Genomic DNA, 17,736 nt, shown 5'->3' with positions numbered 1-17,736 from the left:
GACCACTATTCGATCCCCTCAGACATCCTCGACTCGCAGCTCAGGACCACCCGAAGCGATCACCAAGCACGCCTGGCACGTCTGTCTTCGTCTCCGCCGAACTTCCAGGACTCGAAGACCCTCTCGGGGTCCGTTCCGTCGCCCATCGGACAGCATCGCGTCCAGTCCCTCTCATACCCCCGCGCCTAAACCCCTAAATGCCCGCCAACAATAGATTAGAGACCCAGAAGAAATGGCACTCTGTGTCATTTGTAAAACAGCTTAAATTGTGTTACAAGAAGTTAATTATCTTCCAGTTTTGAATGATCTCCGTTGGTGGTAGAGGGAAGGAGAACCTAGTTGAGAAAGACGAGAATAGCAGCGTGATGTCATAAGGTGGGCGTCGGGAACAGCCCCAGATGCAAGACACAAACTCTGAAGTGCTAGGAACAGGAGTGAGATTATAAAGAAAGCAGGGGAAATTGGAAGGAATCTCCGCTGGACATGGACACAGGCCCTGGATGAGACTAGGATAGAGGGCTTGGGATGAGACTAGGATACGGCTGGGACCAGACTGGGAAAGCGGGATCTGGACGGGGAACTTGGAACCTAGACAAGGGCTCCGAGCCAGAGACTGGACAAGGAGCCGGAACCTGGGTCTTGACTCAGGCTCGGTCTCTGGAATTAGGCGTGGACAAGACATGGCTCCAGGCGGAAGGTAGCAGACGAGGCTTCAGCCAAGGGCTACAGAAGGGGCTACCGGGGAAGGGAAAGGAACAGTTCTGCCTCAGGATAACAGCAAAAACGTCCTGGCTTACCCAAAGCAAACAAGGACAGGAAGGGATAGATCCAACCGTAGGGTAACGGTAAAGATGGCCTGACCTACTCCACGGAGGTGAGGACAGAATACAGACAAAACGTACCAGCACACACACTCGAACCTAGGGCCACTTATATTCCCAGCTTCAGCTTGAGCATCAGTTGCCTATGTTTGCGCCGATCTGAAGCAAGGGACAGCCGGAACACGCGGAGTCCAGAATCCAAGAAACGGACCGTAATCCAGATCGCGGACTTCACCGTCTGGAACATGGCACGTGAAGGAAAGGACGGGTTACACGGGAGCAGCAGTGGTTGACATTGACGAAAATGTATTCCAAAATCAGGCATTGATTTTTTCAGAATGAGGAAGCGTGGTAACAGGTTCGCCTCCAGCTTGAGTTTAATCGGGGCAGAAGGTGAGTTGAAATGAGGATGTCTCTGGGACGCTCAGGCCAGTAATGCAGTCGGGTTCAGCTCTGTAAAACTTGTATGTTCCCCTAAAAGCCGATTGATCTCAGCATTTAAGGTATCATCCAGGACAAAAGTAAACACTCGATGTTATCAGGCCATGAATTTCTGTGTGTTGTCCTGAGGAAATACTGGCAACACCAAATTAATAGCCCAATAGTAAGACAATTTATATGGAGTGTTTCACGGGGAAGGCGTACAACCTCCTTGCAGAGGAAGCCAGCATTGAACTCCGATTTCCAAAGACCGGAGCTGATGGTGTCTCTGCAATCGCTACCGCCCGTGGCGCTTCAACCTGCAGGGTATATACCGACCTCTCCACTTCCTCTTTCCGATAATTTGCACATGATCAGAAATAACATGGCTAGAGAACAGATCTCTGGGAAACGCTGCATCATCAGCAAGTTCCTTACTCTGCTTTCTTATGAGGATTCTGGTCAAACGCCTCACGCAATTTTACACATCATCTACTGCTCGGCCCTCATGAATTCGTATTGTCGCCTCCTCAGAAATACATTCAAATGCGTCCCCATGAACTGCCACATCTTTAACTAATATTTAGATTGAATACTTAGATATTATCCGTTCCGGATATACTCGAGTTGTGTCCAGGGTCCAAGCAGTGAAGAACTGGACAATGACTGCAAACGTAGTGAACTATATCTCACAACGCACACAAAATGTTGGTGGAGCACAGCAGGCTAGGCAGTATCTTGAGGAAGAAGCACTGTCGACGTTTCGGGCCGAGACCCTTCGTCAGGACTAGCTGAAAGGAACATAGAAAGAGGCGACGACTACATTGGTGCTGCCTCCTGCACGCATGCTGAGCTCGTTGACTTCATTAGCTTTGCTTCTAACTTTCACCCTGCCCTCGTGTTAGAACTATTCCTCAAATCACTTTCATCTCGAGCAGGTCGTTCTGAATATAAATCGTTACTTTTTGTGACGTTTTCTAATTATTCTCCAACGAACATGATTTCAGAATTAACAGAAACGTTGTTTCATAAATTATCTTTTTTTCTGTTGTAACACACAAAATGCTGGATGTACTCAGCGGGTATTCCGTGCATTTCAAAACTTTACCGAGATGGGCATTGAGGAATGCAGAGGAACAGAGAGATCTAGGAATAAATGTGCATTGTTCCCTGAAAGTGGAGTCTCATGTAGGTAGGGTGTTGAAGAAGGCTTTTGGAACGCTGGCCTTTATAAATCAAAGCATTGAGTACAGAAGTTGGGATCTAATGCTAAAGTGGTACAAGGCATTGTTAAGGCCAAATTTGGAATATTGTGTGCAGTTCTGTTCACCGAATTATAGGAAAGATATCAATAAATTAGAGAGAGTGCAGAGACGATTTACTGGGATGTTACCTGGGTTTCAGCAATTAAGTTACAGAGAAAGTTGGAACAAGTTAGGTCTCTTTTCATTGGAGCGAGGAAGGTTGAGGGGGGATTTGATCGAGGACCTTAAAATTTTGAGAGGGATAGATAGTTGACGTGAACAGGCTGTTTCCATTGAGAGTAGGGGAGTTTCAAACTAGAGGACATGATTTGAGAGTTAGGGGCCAGAAGTTTAAGGGAAACACGAGGGGGTATTTCTTCACTCAGAGAGTGATAGTTGTGTGGAATGAGCTTCCTGTAGAAGTAGTAGAGGCCAGTTCAGTTGTGTCATTTAAGGTAAAATTGGATAGGTATATGGACAGGAAAGGATTGGAGGGTTATGGGCTGAGTGCGGGTAAGTGGGACTAGGTGAGATTAAGGGTTCGGCACGGACAAGGAGGGCCAAGATGGCCTGTTTCCGTGCTGTGATTGTTATATGGTTATATGGTTATATGCTGCCTCGCCTGCTGAGCTCCTTCAGCATTTTGTGTGAATTTCTGGAATTTATACCGTCTACAGATTTTCTCTTGTTTGTCATTATGTTTCTGCTTCTGTTTTATTTTTGCTATCGATCAGACAATATTTTTAGCCACTATTCAAGAGTTCTTTGTATAGGAACAGTGTTGGCACCGCCAAATATCACATTGATAGTGATCAGGATATCAGATTAGATCACATTTTACTTAACTGTGTCTTTAGTTGTTAGGTTCAAAACATCAATATCTGTTTGTCCATTTGGCTGCCTATCCGTCTGCCTGTTTTTCTGTTTCCGACATTTTCTCTGCCCCTCTCTCTCTCTCTCTCGCTCTCACTCGCTCTTTTACTTTAGTTCCCACACTCGTTTTCTCTACCCCGCGTTCGACCTTACGATCTCTCTCTCTTGTTTTCGCTTTCTCTCTCCTCTCAATCTCTCGTTATCAGTCGTGCTTGCGCTTGCTCATTTTCTTCATCTCAATGTCTTATTCCTTTTTGCTCTTCCACTCTCCCTCGATTTCCCTTCCAGAGCTCCCTTTCGCGCTCTCTCTCTCTCCCTCTCTCTCTCTCTCTGTCCCTATCTCTCTGTATCTCTCACTCGCTCGTTGTCGCCCGTACTGACTCTCTCCCCTCTCGATGTCTGCATCTCTATCTGTTTCTCTAGTCGTGCATTTTCCCTCTCAATGTCTGCATCTATCTGTTTCTCTATCGTGCACTTTCCCTCTCAATGTCTGATTATCTCCCGTTATCCCTCGCAGTATCCCATTCTCTTTCTCCCACGCTCTCCCTTATAGTGTCTCTCTGGCGGTTTTCGTTGTGCGATGCCTCGCTCGCGATGGTTCTCTCCCCCTCCCTCCCTCTCTCTCTCTCTCTCTCTCTCTCTCTCTCTCTCTCTCTCTCTCTCTCTCTCTCTCTCTCTCTCTCTCTCTCTCTCTCTCTCTCTCTCTCTCTCTCTCTCTCTCTCTCTCTCTCTCTCTCTCTCTCTCTCTCTCTCTCTCTCTCAATGTATAAACCAGTTGAAGCTCAGAATTCCATTCCTGGTGGACGCTTCAAGTTGAGAGAGAAGAAAAGCCTGCAGGTACAGGAAGAGGATAAGGAGTGTCTGCAGGAAGGAACCGCCTAGGCGGGAGTAGGATCGCTCGTTACAGACGGAAATAATGTCCAGATCAGACAGCTTCAATAGAACCATGAAGCAGCGGTAACAGGTTCGAATCAAACTTCAATTTAATCGGATCGGAAGTTTGCGGGGGCGGGGGGTGGGTGTTTGTTGGGTTTAGGGAATTACTCTGGGATTCTAGCGCCAGTGACACCGTCGGGATCGGATTTTAACATGTGTTGCAAACTCTAAGCCACACACACAAAATGCTGGGGAAATTCATCAGACAACGCAGCAGCTGTTGAGAAGAGAAGACAGTCGATGTTTCGGGTCGAGACGCCTCATTATTTGTTCGTTATTTTGTATTTGGAGCAACTGCAGATTTTCTCCTGTTTGTTGTGTTGCACTGTTAATCAAATTGTTTACATTTACCCGCTCGTGGAGGTTTGGGGTGCAGAATAGGGAACATGATAGTAGCTGAAACCTCATCGCGTACACCATTTGTTTCTAACGTTTAATGAATTTCAAAATCCGACTTATTGGGTATTTCACCGCATTCTTCAGTTCCCCTCGGAATTTGCTCTGAGTCAGGGCATAAATACACGTGTTGGTGCAGGAACTGAGAACCTGCAGCATTCCCGATGTCAGTTCTGTGATGTAACGGGGATCCGTGACAGAGTAAACAAAACTCATTGAAATTTGTTGATAGATATAAAACACCAGCTGTGTAACCCACAACATAATGAAAGTACCGGTTATGCTGAAGAGCAAAACGATGGATTTGCGTCGGTTCTCCATCTCCCGGTCCTTGTCATTCTCTCCAATCTTTTGTCCCCGGAGCCCCCTGCGGGCACGATTGGCCGCTAAAATCTGCCTGACAGTCAGAATATTGAACACCAAAATCAGAAAGAATGGGACACAAGGGGTTAAAGTGCGGTGAAACATCGTAAATACCGCCCATGAGGGAGAGGATTTGAAGTTCTCGGTATAAGCACAATCCCAGGGAATACCATCAATGAATTCTCTAGGCTCGAAAGCAAAGCCCCAGGGGACACTCTCCAAACAGGCCAGCACACTCACTGTCCCGATAACCACAGCCGCCGTTCTCTCGGTGCAATATTTTGTTTTCAGCTTCTCACAGCAAATAGTCACAATCGATCGACGGTGAAAGCAACAGTCAGCCAGACTGAGGTCGCAGTGCTCGCAAATATCAACCAGGAACGGAGTCTGCACACCGGGGTGATGCTCAGGATTGATCGGGGAAAATAAATCTTAGCTGTCCTCGTCAGCAGCGGATCGGAGATAACGACCAGGAGATCGGCCGCTGCCATTCCCATCATGTAGCAAGTGACACATTTGGAGAGACCGCACTTTCGCCGGGACAGGATCACAATCGCCAACAAGTTTACTGGAAAAGAAACAGTGAACAGCTTGTAGCGAATATACTGAACAATGAGAAATGCAGCATTGTGACCGGATCATTTATTGTTGTCTTTACCGGTGGGAGGGTGGAGTGAGGTCGCGGAACTGACGGAGACAGAGAGGAGTTTGTGCAGTAAAATAAAATCAATATGAACTGAATACAGATTCCTACTGATGACCGAAATCTGAAGTGGCAGGGGAAATTTAAAACTGTGTGGCTACCTCCTCAGAGTCAATACTGAATGGAACAATTTGTACCGGCGCCTTTCGCTTCTCGTTAAGATGAAATTAATACAGCCGGACTCTAAAGGCGGTATTTTTCCATTATACAATCATTAACTTCCATGACCCTCTTGTCAACGACAGAAGAGCCGAAGAAAGAAACAAAAACAAAATGCTGGAGCACTCCTCCAGGCAAAGAGGAATATGTGGATAAAGCAGTTAACGGTTCTTTCCTCAGAATGGTTCTCAGTGAGGTCCCTGACACGAGTGTTAACTGGCTTCTCTTTCCACACAAGCTGCTTCGGGCTTCGTGATTCGTGAATTCCCCGGGTGTGTTTCCTTTTCCCCCATTTGCAGCTACACTGACTTCATAACAGAGATTGAGATACCATCAGACACAGCGCAGTCTGACACAATCTCACAGACAGACATGGCCCTTCCCACAGTATCCATCACAGGGAAGAAATTTCACAGTACTGGAAGCTATGGAACAACACGCGATGGCGTTAATTGCTCAGCAACGACTGCATTGTGTTGTCCATCAATTGTTTCACATTCAGTGATATCGTAAACATTAAAGATCTGCGATCTTCATGAAACAACATACAACTGCGAACAGTTGCTGAAGTGTTACTACCAGCCGATTGTTTAGTTGTAACACCTAACTCAGACAATAGCTCCCATACAAACGTACAGAATCAGTTGGTATAATCTACGCGGAACGATATTTCCAAATGCAGGTCACCTGCTACAAGACCCGATTATTGAACACAGGCAATTGAGAGATCACTGCCTGACCCGTTGCGTTCCACTGGTTTTGGGGGAATCGCGACATTTCTGCAGCGGTCTTCAGATCCGGATGCCACAATCCACAATCTTTGTGTTTACATTCAATTCCTGAAGATCGGAATATTAGCAAACTGTGGGAACAGTAGAAACCAGCGAAAGAAGTAATCACAATATTGGAATTGCTACCACTGCGGCTTACCGGGAATTCCAAAGGCTGAAATAAAAGGATAGTAGACGTCCTCTATCCGCCAGATGACTGGATACACCATTTCAGTGAGAATGTGTGACCGCTGTTGCTCCTGACTCTACAGCTCCGGCAGACACTCTGAGCTGATCCTTTCCAAACACCTCGATTTATGCAGTGGATCGGTCTCCAGAGATACGATTATGCCCCTGACTAGCTCATTTCGTTACAGTCACTTGAACGAACCCTTCTGCACCATTGACTCTGATGTGAATATTGGCCTCATTGAAGAGAAACGCATAATAAATCGCGGGCGTTACCTTGGGCATTTTCCACCCATGTGGTGGAGCTCTAATGCCAAAGGCTGAGTGTTGTCACCAAGCAGCCACGTTCACAGAGTTTACGCTTTTGATTTTTAATTCCTCTGTAAGGAGTTCACCAATACTGTCTGATCCCTAACTTCTTTCTTTGCTGTTTCCCAGTTAAAACTCTCCTTCAGTACTTCATCCCTCCTAGCCACACACAGTGTCCAACACACATACACGTGCACGAAGACAGAGAGACACACATCACACACAATGCCAAAAACACACACGCGCGCGCGCACACACTCACACACACACACACACACACACACACGAACAGAAATAAAATAGACGGAACAATGTCGTCACAGCAACTGTCAGATGACCATGTTGGAGAAAATCTGCAGATCCTGTAATTGTGGACAACAAAAAGACACAGAATGCTGCATAAACTATGCTGTTCCTCTCGCCCTGATTGACGTTGCTGATGTAACAGACTTTTATGAGCGTCTCAAATCAGCCAGAAGTCAAACGAACATTGAAAATATTTCTTTCAACCGGCAGAGAAATGGTAGTCCGGTTAATTAACAAAAATGGTACTCTATATTTGGAGATGAATACATTCAGGGTCAAAGACGGCGTCAAAGAGACAGACAGGTTGACTCTTGCAGTGACTGCACTGGCCACTTCACAGAACTGTCTGATTCTTACCTGCCCCCTCTCTGGCCCAGTTTCGTTCTCCTACCCACCTCCGACTTTCCTCCGGTCGAGGCACAAGGCACAGAACAGCCTCCCCTCTCTCACTGGCAAGGTGTGTTAGAGAACAGAGAAGTGCTGACAGCTCATGGGTTGCACATTCACAGAGAGAAGAGATATTCAGTCGCACACTGAGCACAAACACAAGATACAAGTTTTAATACAACTGTTACACGCAAACAGAGGTGGTCATTATTTCCATTGTATACCATACCAGTGTCCTACAGGAGGAGACACAGACCTGGACTCCATTTACCCACGCATTGTTTTTTTGGGTGAATAATTAGGGAAAGAAACAGTTCTTTTATCCAATGATGTCTAAGAATTGGAGAAGAGTAAAATAATGGATTTGCGACGGGTCTCAATCTCCCGGTCCCTGTTATTCTCTCCCACTCCAGCTCGACTTGCCGCTGGAATCCGCCTGCCAGTTTGAATATTGAACAGCAAGATCAGAATGAATGGTACACAAGGGGTTAAAATGCAGTGAAACAGTGTAAATGCCAACCTTGAAGGAGAGTTTCTGTAGCTCGCTGTAGCAACACAGTACCAGGGAACACCGTCAATTACTTTCTTCAGGCTCGTATACAAAGCCCCAGGGGGCTGTCTCCAAACAATCCAGCACCCTCACCGTCCCTACAACCAAAACCGCCGTTCTCTCGGTGCAATATTTTGTTTTCAGCATCTCATAGCATATAGCCACAAATCAATCGACGGTGAGAGCTACAGTCAGCCAGATGGCAAAACTTATCCATAAGCGGTCTACACACACCTGTGATCCGCAGTGATCTGCAGGCATCATCTGGGAAAGTAAATCCCAGCAGTCCACTTCAACAGCGGATTCGAAATAATGGCCAATAGATCGGTCGCGGCCATTCCCACCAGGTAGCGAGTGACACATTTGGAGAGACCGCACTTTCCCCGGGACAGGATCAGAATCACCACCAGATTCGTTGGAAAAGTTTAGGAAATATTGAGCAGCAGCGAATGCAACGGTTTGAGTGGATTGTGTAATATTTCCGCTTTATTGTTGCATTTAGCGGTGGTGGATCGATACAGAATGCAGAGCGGGCGGTGACACGGAAGTTTATCAGTAAAGTAAAATCAGTACAGTCTGATTACAGATTATCACTGATGACGGAAATATGAAGTGGCAAGGAAAGCGAAAACTGGGGAACTACTTTCTCTGAGTCAATGCTAAATGAACCACTTCATGTCGGCACATTCCGAATCTCGTGTATATGAAATCTATAAATCCGAAGATGATTGTGAGATTTTTCTATTTCACATCCTTCATTTTCCTTGACGCTTCCTGTCAGCAACAGAACAGCCGAAGGAATGAACAAAAAAACAGGAAATGCTGGGAACACTCATCCAGACAAAACAGAATATGTGGAAAACCAGGTGAAGAGTCCTTTCTCAGAATTGTTCTCAGACAGAAAGCTGACCCGATTGTTAACTGGTTTCTCTTTCCATACGGGCTGTCTGGAGCGTAGTGATGGAAGGTGGGAACGTTCCATTATTAATCAAAGAGACAATCACCGACGTAGGATGTCTCACAAGTTTCCTCACATGAAGCCAGGCAAGTAGAGATAAGAAATAAATAAAATAGCAATCATGTTGCTGGAATTATACACTAAATATCACATCAGTTGGTGGGAGATGGAGAAATATATCTCCTTGTAAATCAAACAGAGATGTCATCGGAACTGGGTTGCAGCAAATGTGCATTTCAACAAAATTAATTGAATCAACATTGTTTAAAAGTGTGAGGAGTGGAATTTTTCAAATGCGCTCTGGAGAGCTTCTGTGCCTGTGCCTTGGTAGTAATATTCATACAGGGCAGGGAGTGGGCGAAGAGTCAGTGAACGAGGGATTTGAGACTTGCCAGTACAGAATTTGAGATGTTTTAAATCAGTCCGGGATGTGGACATCATGTTGAAAATATTTAAGTCATTGTTGAGATCACAAAGAATTTTGCACAGTTCTATCACCTATTTATATAAGTATGGCATTAATCTGCAAAGGGGCAGAAAGTTAAGAATAGCCTGGAAATTAAGGCACATTATATTATCATACAGAATATCTGGTAGATGTGTATGTGGAGATATTACCTGCAGGTACCTCCACATTTGGGAAATAGGAGTCATTTCAGAGCGATGTAGTGGAGAGTTCAGGTTCACCATATTCCTCTATGTGTGAAGGACAAGTATGGCAAATTCAGATATTCCTGGGTGTTCAGGGGGACTGGAGGTTTCACTGAAACAATACGAAGCATGTGGTGGGGAAAGAACACTGAAGACTGCGGAGGACTTTTAGTAGAACAGAGAGTGTAGGACGGAGAATGAAGGTGAATGGAGACCAATGTTAAGGAGACACGGGGAACAACATTGTCAACACAGGAAGTTATTTTATGTGGCAAAAGCTACCAAAGAAACTGGTGGGGTAGTTTCAATTCCTGATTCAAAGGGCATTTCAACAGGATCAGGGAATGACTAGTTCAGTGGAATATGGAGAAAATGCGGGAAACGGAACGAGCTCAGGTCGATTGGATCAGACGGGTGAAGGACTTCTTCTATGAATCCATGCAGAGGTTTGTGCAACATGACGTTTAAGCAAAGGAGTGTGCAGTTTAAAGAGCATCGGAGGAAGTACTTCTTCTTTCATACAGAGCGTGTTTACAATCTGGAACACAATGCTTGAGGAGATGATGCAAGCAGCTTTTTATAGCATTTGAATCCCAATCGCATCAACGCTGCCTAAGTGTTCGATCAAATAGAAGCATGGAAAACCTACAAGCACAATACAGCCCGTTCGTCCCAAAAAGCTGTGTCGAACATGTCTTTACTTGAGAAATACCGAGTCATACCTCTAGCCCTCAATTGTTCTAAACTCCATGGAGCCTCTTAAATACCGGATTGTTTCTGCCCCCACCACTGCTGCCGGCAGCCTATTCCACGTGTTCACCACTCTCTGCGTAAAGAAAAACTTATGCCTGACATCTGTTCTGTACCTGCTTGCAAACACCTTTAAACTATGCCCTCTTGAACAACGTGAAGCGACATGATGTACCGAATAAACAGAGTGAGTCCCAGCAGTTTTGTTGATTTGGTTTTGTTCGTTAAAGATTGGTCCAATTCACTGGAACCCCGGTATTCCGTGACTAACAAGCATAGTCATTGTTCCAGAAAAGCTCCCTCAGTGACATTTCAGTCACGTGATCAGCTGTATTTCCAGAGAGGAGGTCGTGTGTTGCTCCCTGTCTAGTTGGGTCAACTAGTTGGAGTAGACTTTCTTGGAGATATTTAATAAATTGTGCCCCATCCAATCCGTTTGTCAATGACAGCTGCAATGAAAGTAAACTTAATATCAAAGTATGTTTCTGTCATGCCATGCTAACCTGTGATTACTCCATTTAACCTAGCGAGCTGATCCACGATTTCATCAAGACTGTTCCATTACCCACTCAGTCCCAATGCCCTGCCTTCTCCCGTAACTATTCATGCCCCAACTAATCAAGAACCCATCAAACTCTGCGTTAAATATATCCAGTCATCTGGCCTCCACAAAAGTCTCTAGTATTGAATTCGAAAGATACACCACAATCTGTCAACTTAAATTAATCGTATCTGTGTTCTAAATGGACGTCCCTATTTTCTGAGGCTGTGCCATCTGTATCTCGACTCACCCACCACAGGAAACATCCTCTCGACATTAGCTCTATTGAAACCTTTCAGCATTTGATAAGTTTCAATGAGATCCCCTCCCCCTCTACCCTTTCCCTTTCTCCGATTGTTCACTCTTCTGTCCTATCAGATTCTTGCATCTCCAAACCTTTACCTAACCTCCATTTCCCATCTCTCGGCTTCAATTATTATTTTCTGGCATGCATCTTTGCCCTCTGCCTGTTCAGGTATTTTCCCACCTTCTTCCCTGATCTGCAGAAGAGTCTCGGCCTGAAACGTCGACTGTTTACACTTTTCCATAGATGCTTCTTCACCTGCTGAGTTCCTCCAATATTTTCTGCGTTTTGCTTTGGATTCCCAGCATCCGCATATTTTCTCGTGTTTGCAATGCCTTCTCAAAATCCAAGTACACAACATCCACCGATTCTTCGTTGTCTACCCTATATATTCAAAGAAGTCCAACAAAGTTGTCCAGCAAAATTTTCCGTTAAGGAAACCATGCTGACTTCGTTATATTTTATTAAATGCTTCCAGGTTTGCTTAACAATCGACTCCAACTTCTTCCCGACCACTGTAGTCAGATGAAATGGCCTATAAACTCCTTTCTTTCTGCTCTCCTTTTTCCTGAAGAATGGATTGGTATTTGCAAATTTACCATCCTCCAGCTCCATGCCAGAGTCTCATAATTCTCGTATAGTCATCACTAATGCCTCCACAATCTGTTCAGCTACCTTTATCAGAAGGCTGGGATGTAGACCATCCGTTCCAGGTGATGTATCTACATTCAGAACTTTATGATTCCCATGCACTTTCCCCATGGTCATGGCAACTTCACTTACTTGTGCTCCATAACAAATGTCGAAAAGACTGCAAACTGTGCAAACGAAAAAAAAATTATTATTATGGGTAATCCATTTTAACAGTCTCGACATTATAAAACAGGATACAGACAAGCAAGAACTACTTGTTAACTGAACGTACAGTGGCCATTTCTAACACTCATAACATAGTGAATTTAATAAATGAAAAGCAGCAGAAATATGCCGAATTAAAACAAGAAATTGAAAGACTAAAAATCCTGAACAAGGTATAATTTGCCCCAACAGTAATGTATATCTAGTATCATCTAAGCATCTCTTCACAATAGCATACCTACCCAGATAGACACAGCAAAACTGATGTAACTTCCTGAAATTACCAATGCTATCAGAACACAATTAAAAGTCCGCAAGTTCCTAGCAATTGAGAAATGAGTGGGCTTGTCTATGTCCGTACTTCATGTTTTACCAGCTTAAGATGAGAAAACGAATAGACGATAGATATCATGAATATGAGTTCTAGAGTCATTAAGATTGTCCGTATTTTGTGAATCAGTTCGGTGTTCGTGAATGTGAAGTTATCCATCCCACCACCCGAATCTTAAAGCTGAAGGATAGTACATAATGTGCGCTGTGAAAGTACCAGACACTTAATGTTTACAATGTTTAGAAGATATTTGTACAGGTACATCGTTAGGAGAATTTGAGGGGGACATAGGCCTAATAGAAATTAATGGCACTAATTGAGAAGGAGTTCAATCCAGATATGTGTGAGGTGGTTCATTTTGGTAGGTCAACTATGATGGCAGTGTACACCATTAATAGCAGGACTCTTGGCTGTGTGGCGGATCAGAAAGATTGTTGGGTCCGGATCCATTGGACACTCAAAGCTTCTGCGGAGGTTGACTCTGTGGGTAAAAGGCGTAAAGGACATTGGCCTTCATCAGTCGTGGGATCGAGTTTAAGAGCCGAGACCTACTGTTAAATCTGGAATGAAAAACCTGACTAATCAATGCTTTACGAAGTCCATTATGGTCTTCCACTTTTAAATGTGTCTCTTGTAGAAATGCAATATCTGCTTTTGATTGTTTCGGATGAGAGAAAACGTTATCTCTTTTTAACAGGACCACTGAGCCCCTTACTTTCCAGAAAAGAAACATCACAGGGTGGCCTCCATCTGCAGCCCTCATGTTAACTATATCAAAAGACACACAGGGCCCACAATCCAAATCTATGCGAGGGCACAACTACTCTCAATACGCACAATGAAAAGACAGTCTGGCCAATCCGTAACACACAAAAGAACTAGCTACAATGTTAATTCCCCCCAAAAACTCTCCCAACCCTTCACACAAACAAGAAAAAAACGATTAATCCTCGAAACCTAGATCTACCTCCCCAACTGAGGATGATCGCAGGCATTACAAACAAAAGCCCCCAGTGTTTTCCCCGCAAACCAAACCTTCTAACTAATCTAGGACGGCTTACCTCCTTAGAATTTATACCAAAACTTATTCTACTTTTTTATATAGGCTGAAGATAACTAAGCGAATCCTCTCCAAGTCATCGGGTAGCGCAGGTCCATCAGCGTGCATCGGCGCCATTACTGTAACATCAACTTTTTTGCTCGAGGCTTCGTTATCGTTTTCCCCTGTTTTACCTCGAAGCTGCATTTTGTTTGCCACGTCCAGGTCCAGCAACTTCCCGGGTTGTTCAAAATGCTCAGTTATATCGAGCATACGACAACGAAGAACAGGTAGTTTTTGAATAAAAATCGGGAGCCACACTTACACGCACCTACTCCCTCCATGCTCAACCCGGAAGTCACCCAACCCTGAGCATTCTGACTGTAATAACTCATTCAGGATGCAATGATGAAGCAGACCTTTCTGCAACTTCTCTTATGTTCTTGTGAGAATTGTCAAATCTTCGGTTTCATCCACAATCATATTATTGGGCCTTATAATCTACTTACCAACATCTATCTGTAAAGCAGAGATGCCCGGTATAATTGAACCTCAAACCCAATGTTTTCAGATTCAGTCCTGTATATAAACGATTATTTCTCCGCTTCCCTAAATGTGAAAACAATTTGTCTTCCAGGCAAACAAACGTCCTTCCCAAATTCTTGCCGAAACGCGTCTCACGCGTCTTCGAATTGTAAATTTTTAACAGCTTCATTTTCCACAGAAGATCCCTAACCTGAGAAAACTGTAACACTCTTGATTTCATTTCCGATTGGCAGGACGATATGCGTGTACGTGTGTATATAACTTTGCTTACAAATCAGGCATTCATTCCCTTCTCAAACACAACTCAAAAATTGTCAGAGGTGGCCGAGTGTTCTAAGGCACCAGACTCAAGGAATGAAAGCTCTTCCGACAAACGGTAGGGATCTGGTCTCCATCTGGGGTCGTGCGATCGAATCCCACTCCTGACAAAATTTGTCTTTAAGTATTGAATCGAGATAATGTTATTTCTGCAAACACAACCTGGGTTGTTGAAGTGGATTAGCAAAACGGTTGGAGGATATTTTTTTTTTTTTGTTTTTGAGACTGTTCTTCGCATTAGAACAGATCACCGTATAGCGAATTCTGGTAAGTGATTTATTCAGAAACAATTTCACGGTGAAGGATCTTGGCCCGAAACGTCGACACTTTACGCTTTTCCACAGATGCTGCCTGGTCTGCTGTGTTTCTCCTGGCATGCTCAGCTATTCAATATAAAATAGTTTTTAAAGTGAAATGTTTGTTTGTCGGAATATTCAATAGATGGGCACGTGAGCGTACATTATCACCTGTTGATCAAAGGTCTGATTGGTAGTAACTGGTGGTGATGCGAGTCCTGAGGCTCTTGTCCCATCTACCCGATGGCAGCAGCGCACAAAGAGCATGCTCAGACGACCTCATACCTCAGACCTCAGACCTCAGACGGTGGATGCTGATTTCCTATGACCAGGTTTTATGTGGATGTGTTTAATGTTTGGGAGTGCTTTTCCCGTGATATACTGGGACAAATTCACTAACTTTGTTTTAAGATTTTCCTTCAAAGGTATGGTATTTCCGTATCACGTCTTGATGCAGACAGATAATGTACTCTCTACGACACATCTATATAAGTTCATCTAGGTTTTTGATGTCATGCTGAATCACCGCAGTCTGCTAAGAAAGTAAAGAGTTATACCAGCAATTTAAAGTTACTGACGCGCCCCGCCTTTGATGCTCCAAGGAGAATTGGCACAAGGACCTCTGGTTTTCCCTCTGCTGAAGACAACAATCAGTCCTTGGTCTTGCCAACACTGAGTGACAGGGTGTTGGCACATCTTCTTTAAAACGATTCCCTCTTAGTTGAATTGTATGCCCTAAGAGTTGATCGTTTTAGAACATGTAAACCCTGCAATGGAGATAACTTCTGCATGCTATACCATTATCTATGCCTCAAAATCTAAGAACCCTCTATCACATTCCCCCTCACCTCCGATGCTCCAGAGAAAAATTAAAAGCTTGTACAAATTTTCGTTAAAATTTAGACAAACCGTCTAAATCAGGTCGCATCTTGGAGATGCTTTTATGCACACTCTCCGAAACCTCGACATCCTTTCTCTGGAGGATGGCCTGAACGGGGTGCAGCTCAATTCCAGTGCTGTGATGCTGTACGCTCTGATTCCGCACATGTTCGGCAAACTGAGAAAATGCATCACGTCCATATTCATTTAAAATCCCAAGATATAGTGTATGTTTGTATGTATACCCTCTCATCAAAGCAGTCATTCCCACTATTCCGAAGTACAGCTATTTATCTCGCATGCGGAGAGAGTAACGCAGGGCGGTCAGGGTGGCCGAGTGCTAAGGCGCCAGACTTAAGGCGGGACAAACGCTTCCTAGTTTACGCGAGTATTCTGGTCTCCAAATGGAGGCGTGGGTTCGAACACCACTCCTGACAAATACTCTGTTTTTCACGTGATGTTTTTAAAATGCAATCAAGTAAATTTACTGCAGCGATCAAGGCATGGTCTGTTTGGAAGTATGAGAAAAAAGCAACTAAGATTAAGATTCTGTTTTACTCACAACCGAGAGCAGAACTACGGGTCACATTACATGGGATTCAGGCTGCGGAGTTTTATGAGAAAGAGGTCTCGGTGAAGAGTGTCTGAGTAACCATCTCAGCCGTGGCTGTTGTTTGGACAGATTGACAACGGGGCCATTCAGATATATTGTTGGACTCTATATGGAAACGGCATTTTGCATCGTCGTTCTTAAGCGTATATCTGCCGTGGAGCTCAGTAACGTGCGTTTAACACCTTTCTGGATTTGGGAAAACCAGATTAATCATTCCGGACCGGATTATATTCACTTTTTGTGGTTTAACAGGCCACTCTTCCTTGTTTTGCAATGGAGATGTTTTAAATCACACAGCACGGAAAATAGCCTTCGGCCCAATTGGTTCAAAATTCAGAGCAGAAAGTAAATTTCGCATCATAGCTTATCTATATACAGATATCACCATGCACAATGGGATTCACTTCCCCGCGGGCATCAAAGAAACAGAATAAAATCCATGAAGGACCGCACTGACGGCCAAAACACTCAATATGTGTAACAAAACAAACTGTGTGAAGTCAAGCGAAAGAATAATGATAATAGCAATATTAATTGTTATTTTACGTAATAATCCAGGGCGACTACGAAGCCCACTGGAGTTTGTTTAGATATAACCTCTTTCAGAGACAACCAGATAAACCCATAGAACATTACAGCACAGAAAAAGGCCTTTTGGCCCTTCTTGGCTGTGCCGAATCATTTTTCTGCCTAGTCCCACAGTCATGCACATGGGTCATATCCCTCTAATCCCCTCTCATCCATATACCTGTCCACGTTTTTCTTAAATGTCAAAAGTGAGCCCGCATTCACCACTTCATCTGGCAGCTCATTCCACATTCCCGCCACTTTCCAGATGAAGAAGCCCCCCTTTAAACTTTTCCCCCTTCACCCTTAAACCATGACCTCTGTTTTATTTTTCTCTCCCCTAGCCTCAGTGGAAAAAAAGCCTGCTTGCATTCACTCTATCTATACCCATGATAATTGTATACACCTCTATCAAATCACGCCTCATTCTCCTATGCTCCAGGGTATAAACCTTTCTCTGTAACTCAGTTTTTCAAGACCAGGCAACATCCTTGTAAACCTCTCCGCACTCTTTCAACCTTATTAATATTCTTCCTGTAATTAGGTGACCAAAACTGCACCCAATACTACAGATTCGGTCTCACCAATGTCTTGTACAACCTCACCATTACATTCCAACTCTTATACTCAATACATTGATTTATAAAGGCCAATGTACC

The 17,736-nt window shown here is 44.2% G+C and overlaps 1 non-coding gene across 1 annotated transcript; it reads left to right on the top strand.

The window, feature by feature from the left end:
- The first annotated feature begins 16,220 nt into the window (after nt 1–16,220).
- On the top strand, nt 16,221–16,334 carry trnal-uaa (transfer RNA leucine (anticodon UAA)). Its single transcript has 2 exons — nt 16,221–16,256; nt 16,289–16,334. It is a non-coding gene; the product is annotated as a tRNA-Leu (tRNA).
- Nucleotides 16,335–17,736: the final 1,402 nt, after the last annotated feature.

Source organism: Hypanus sabinus, unplaced genomic scaffold, assembly GCF_030144855.1.
Source record: "Hypanus sabinus isolate sHypSab1 unplaced genomic scaffold, sHypSab1.hap1 scaffold_311, whole genome shotgun sequence".
NCBI lineage: Eukaryota > Metazoa > Chordata > Chondrichthyes > Myliobatiformes > Dasyatidae > Hypanus > Hypanus sabinus.
The sequence above is the reverse complement of the archived record's forward strand: the minus strand, read 5'-3'. Positions and strand labels throughout refer to the sequence as shown.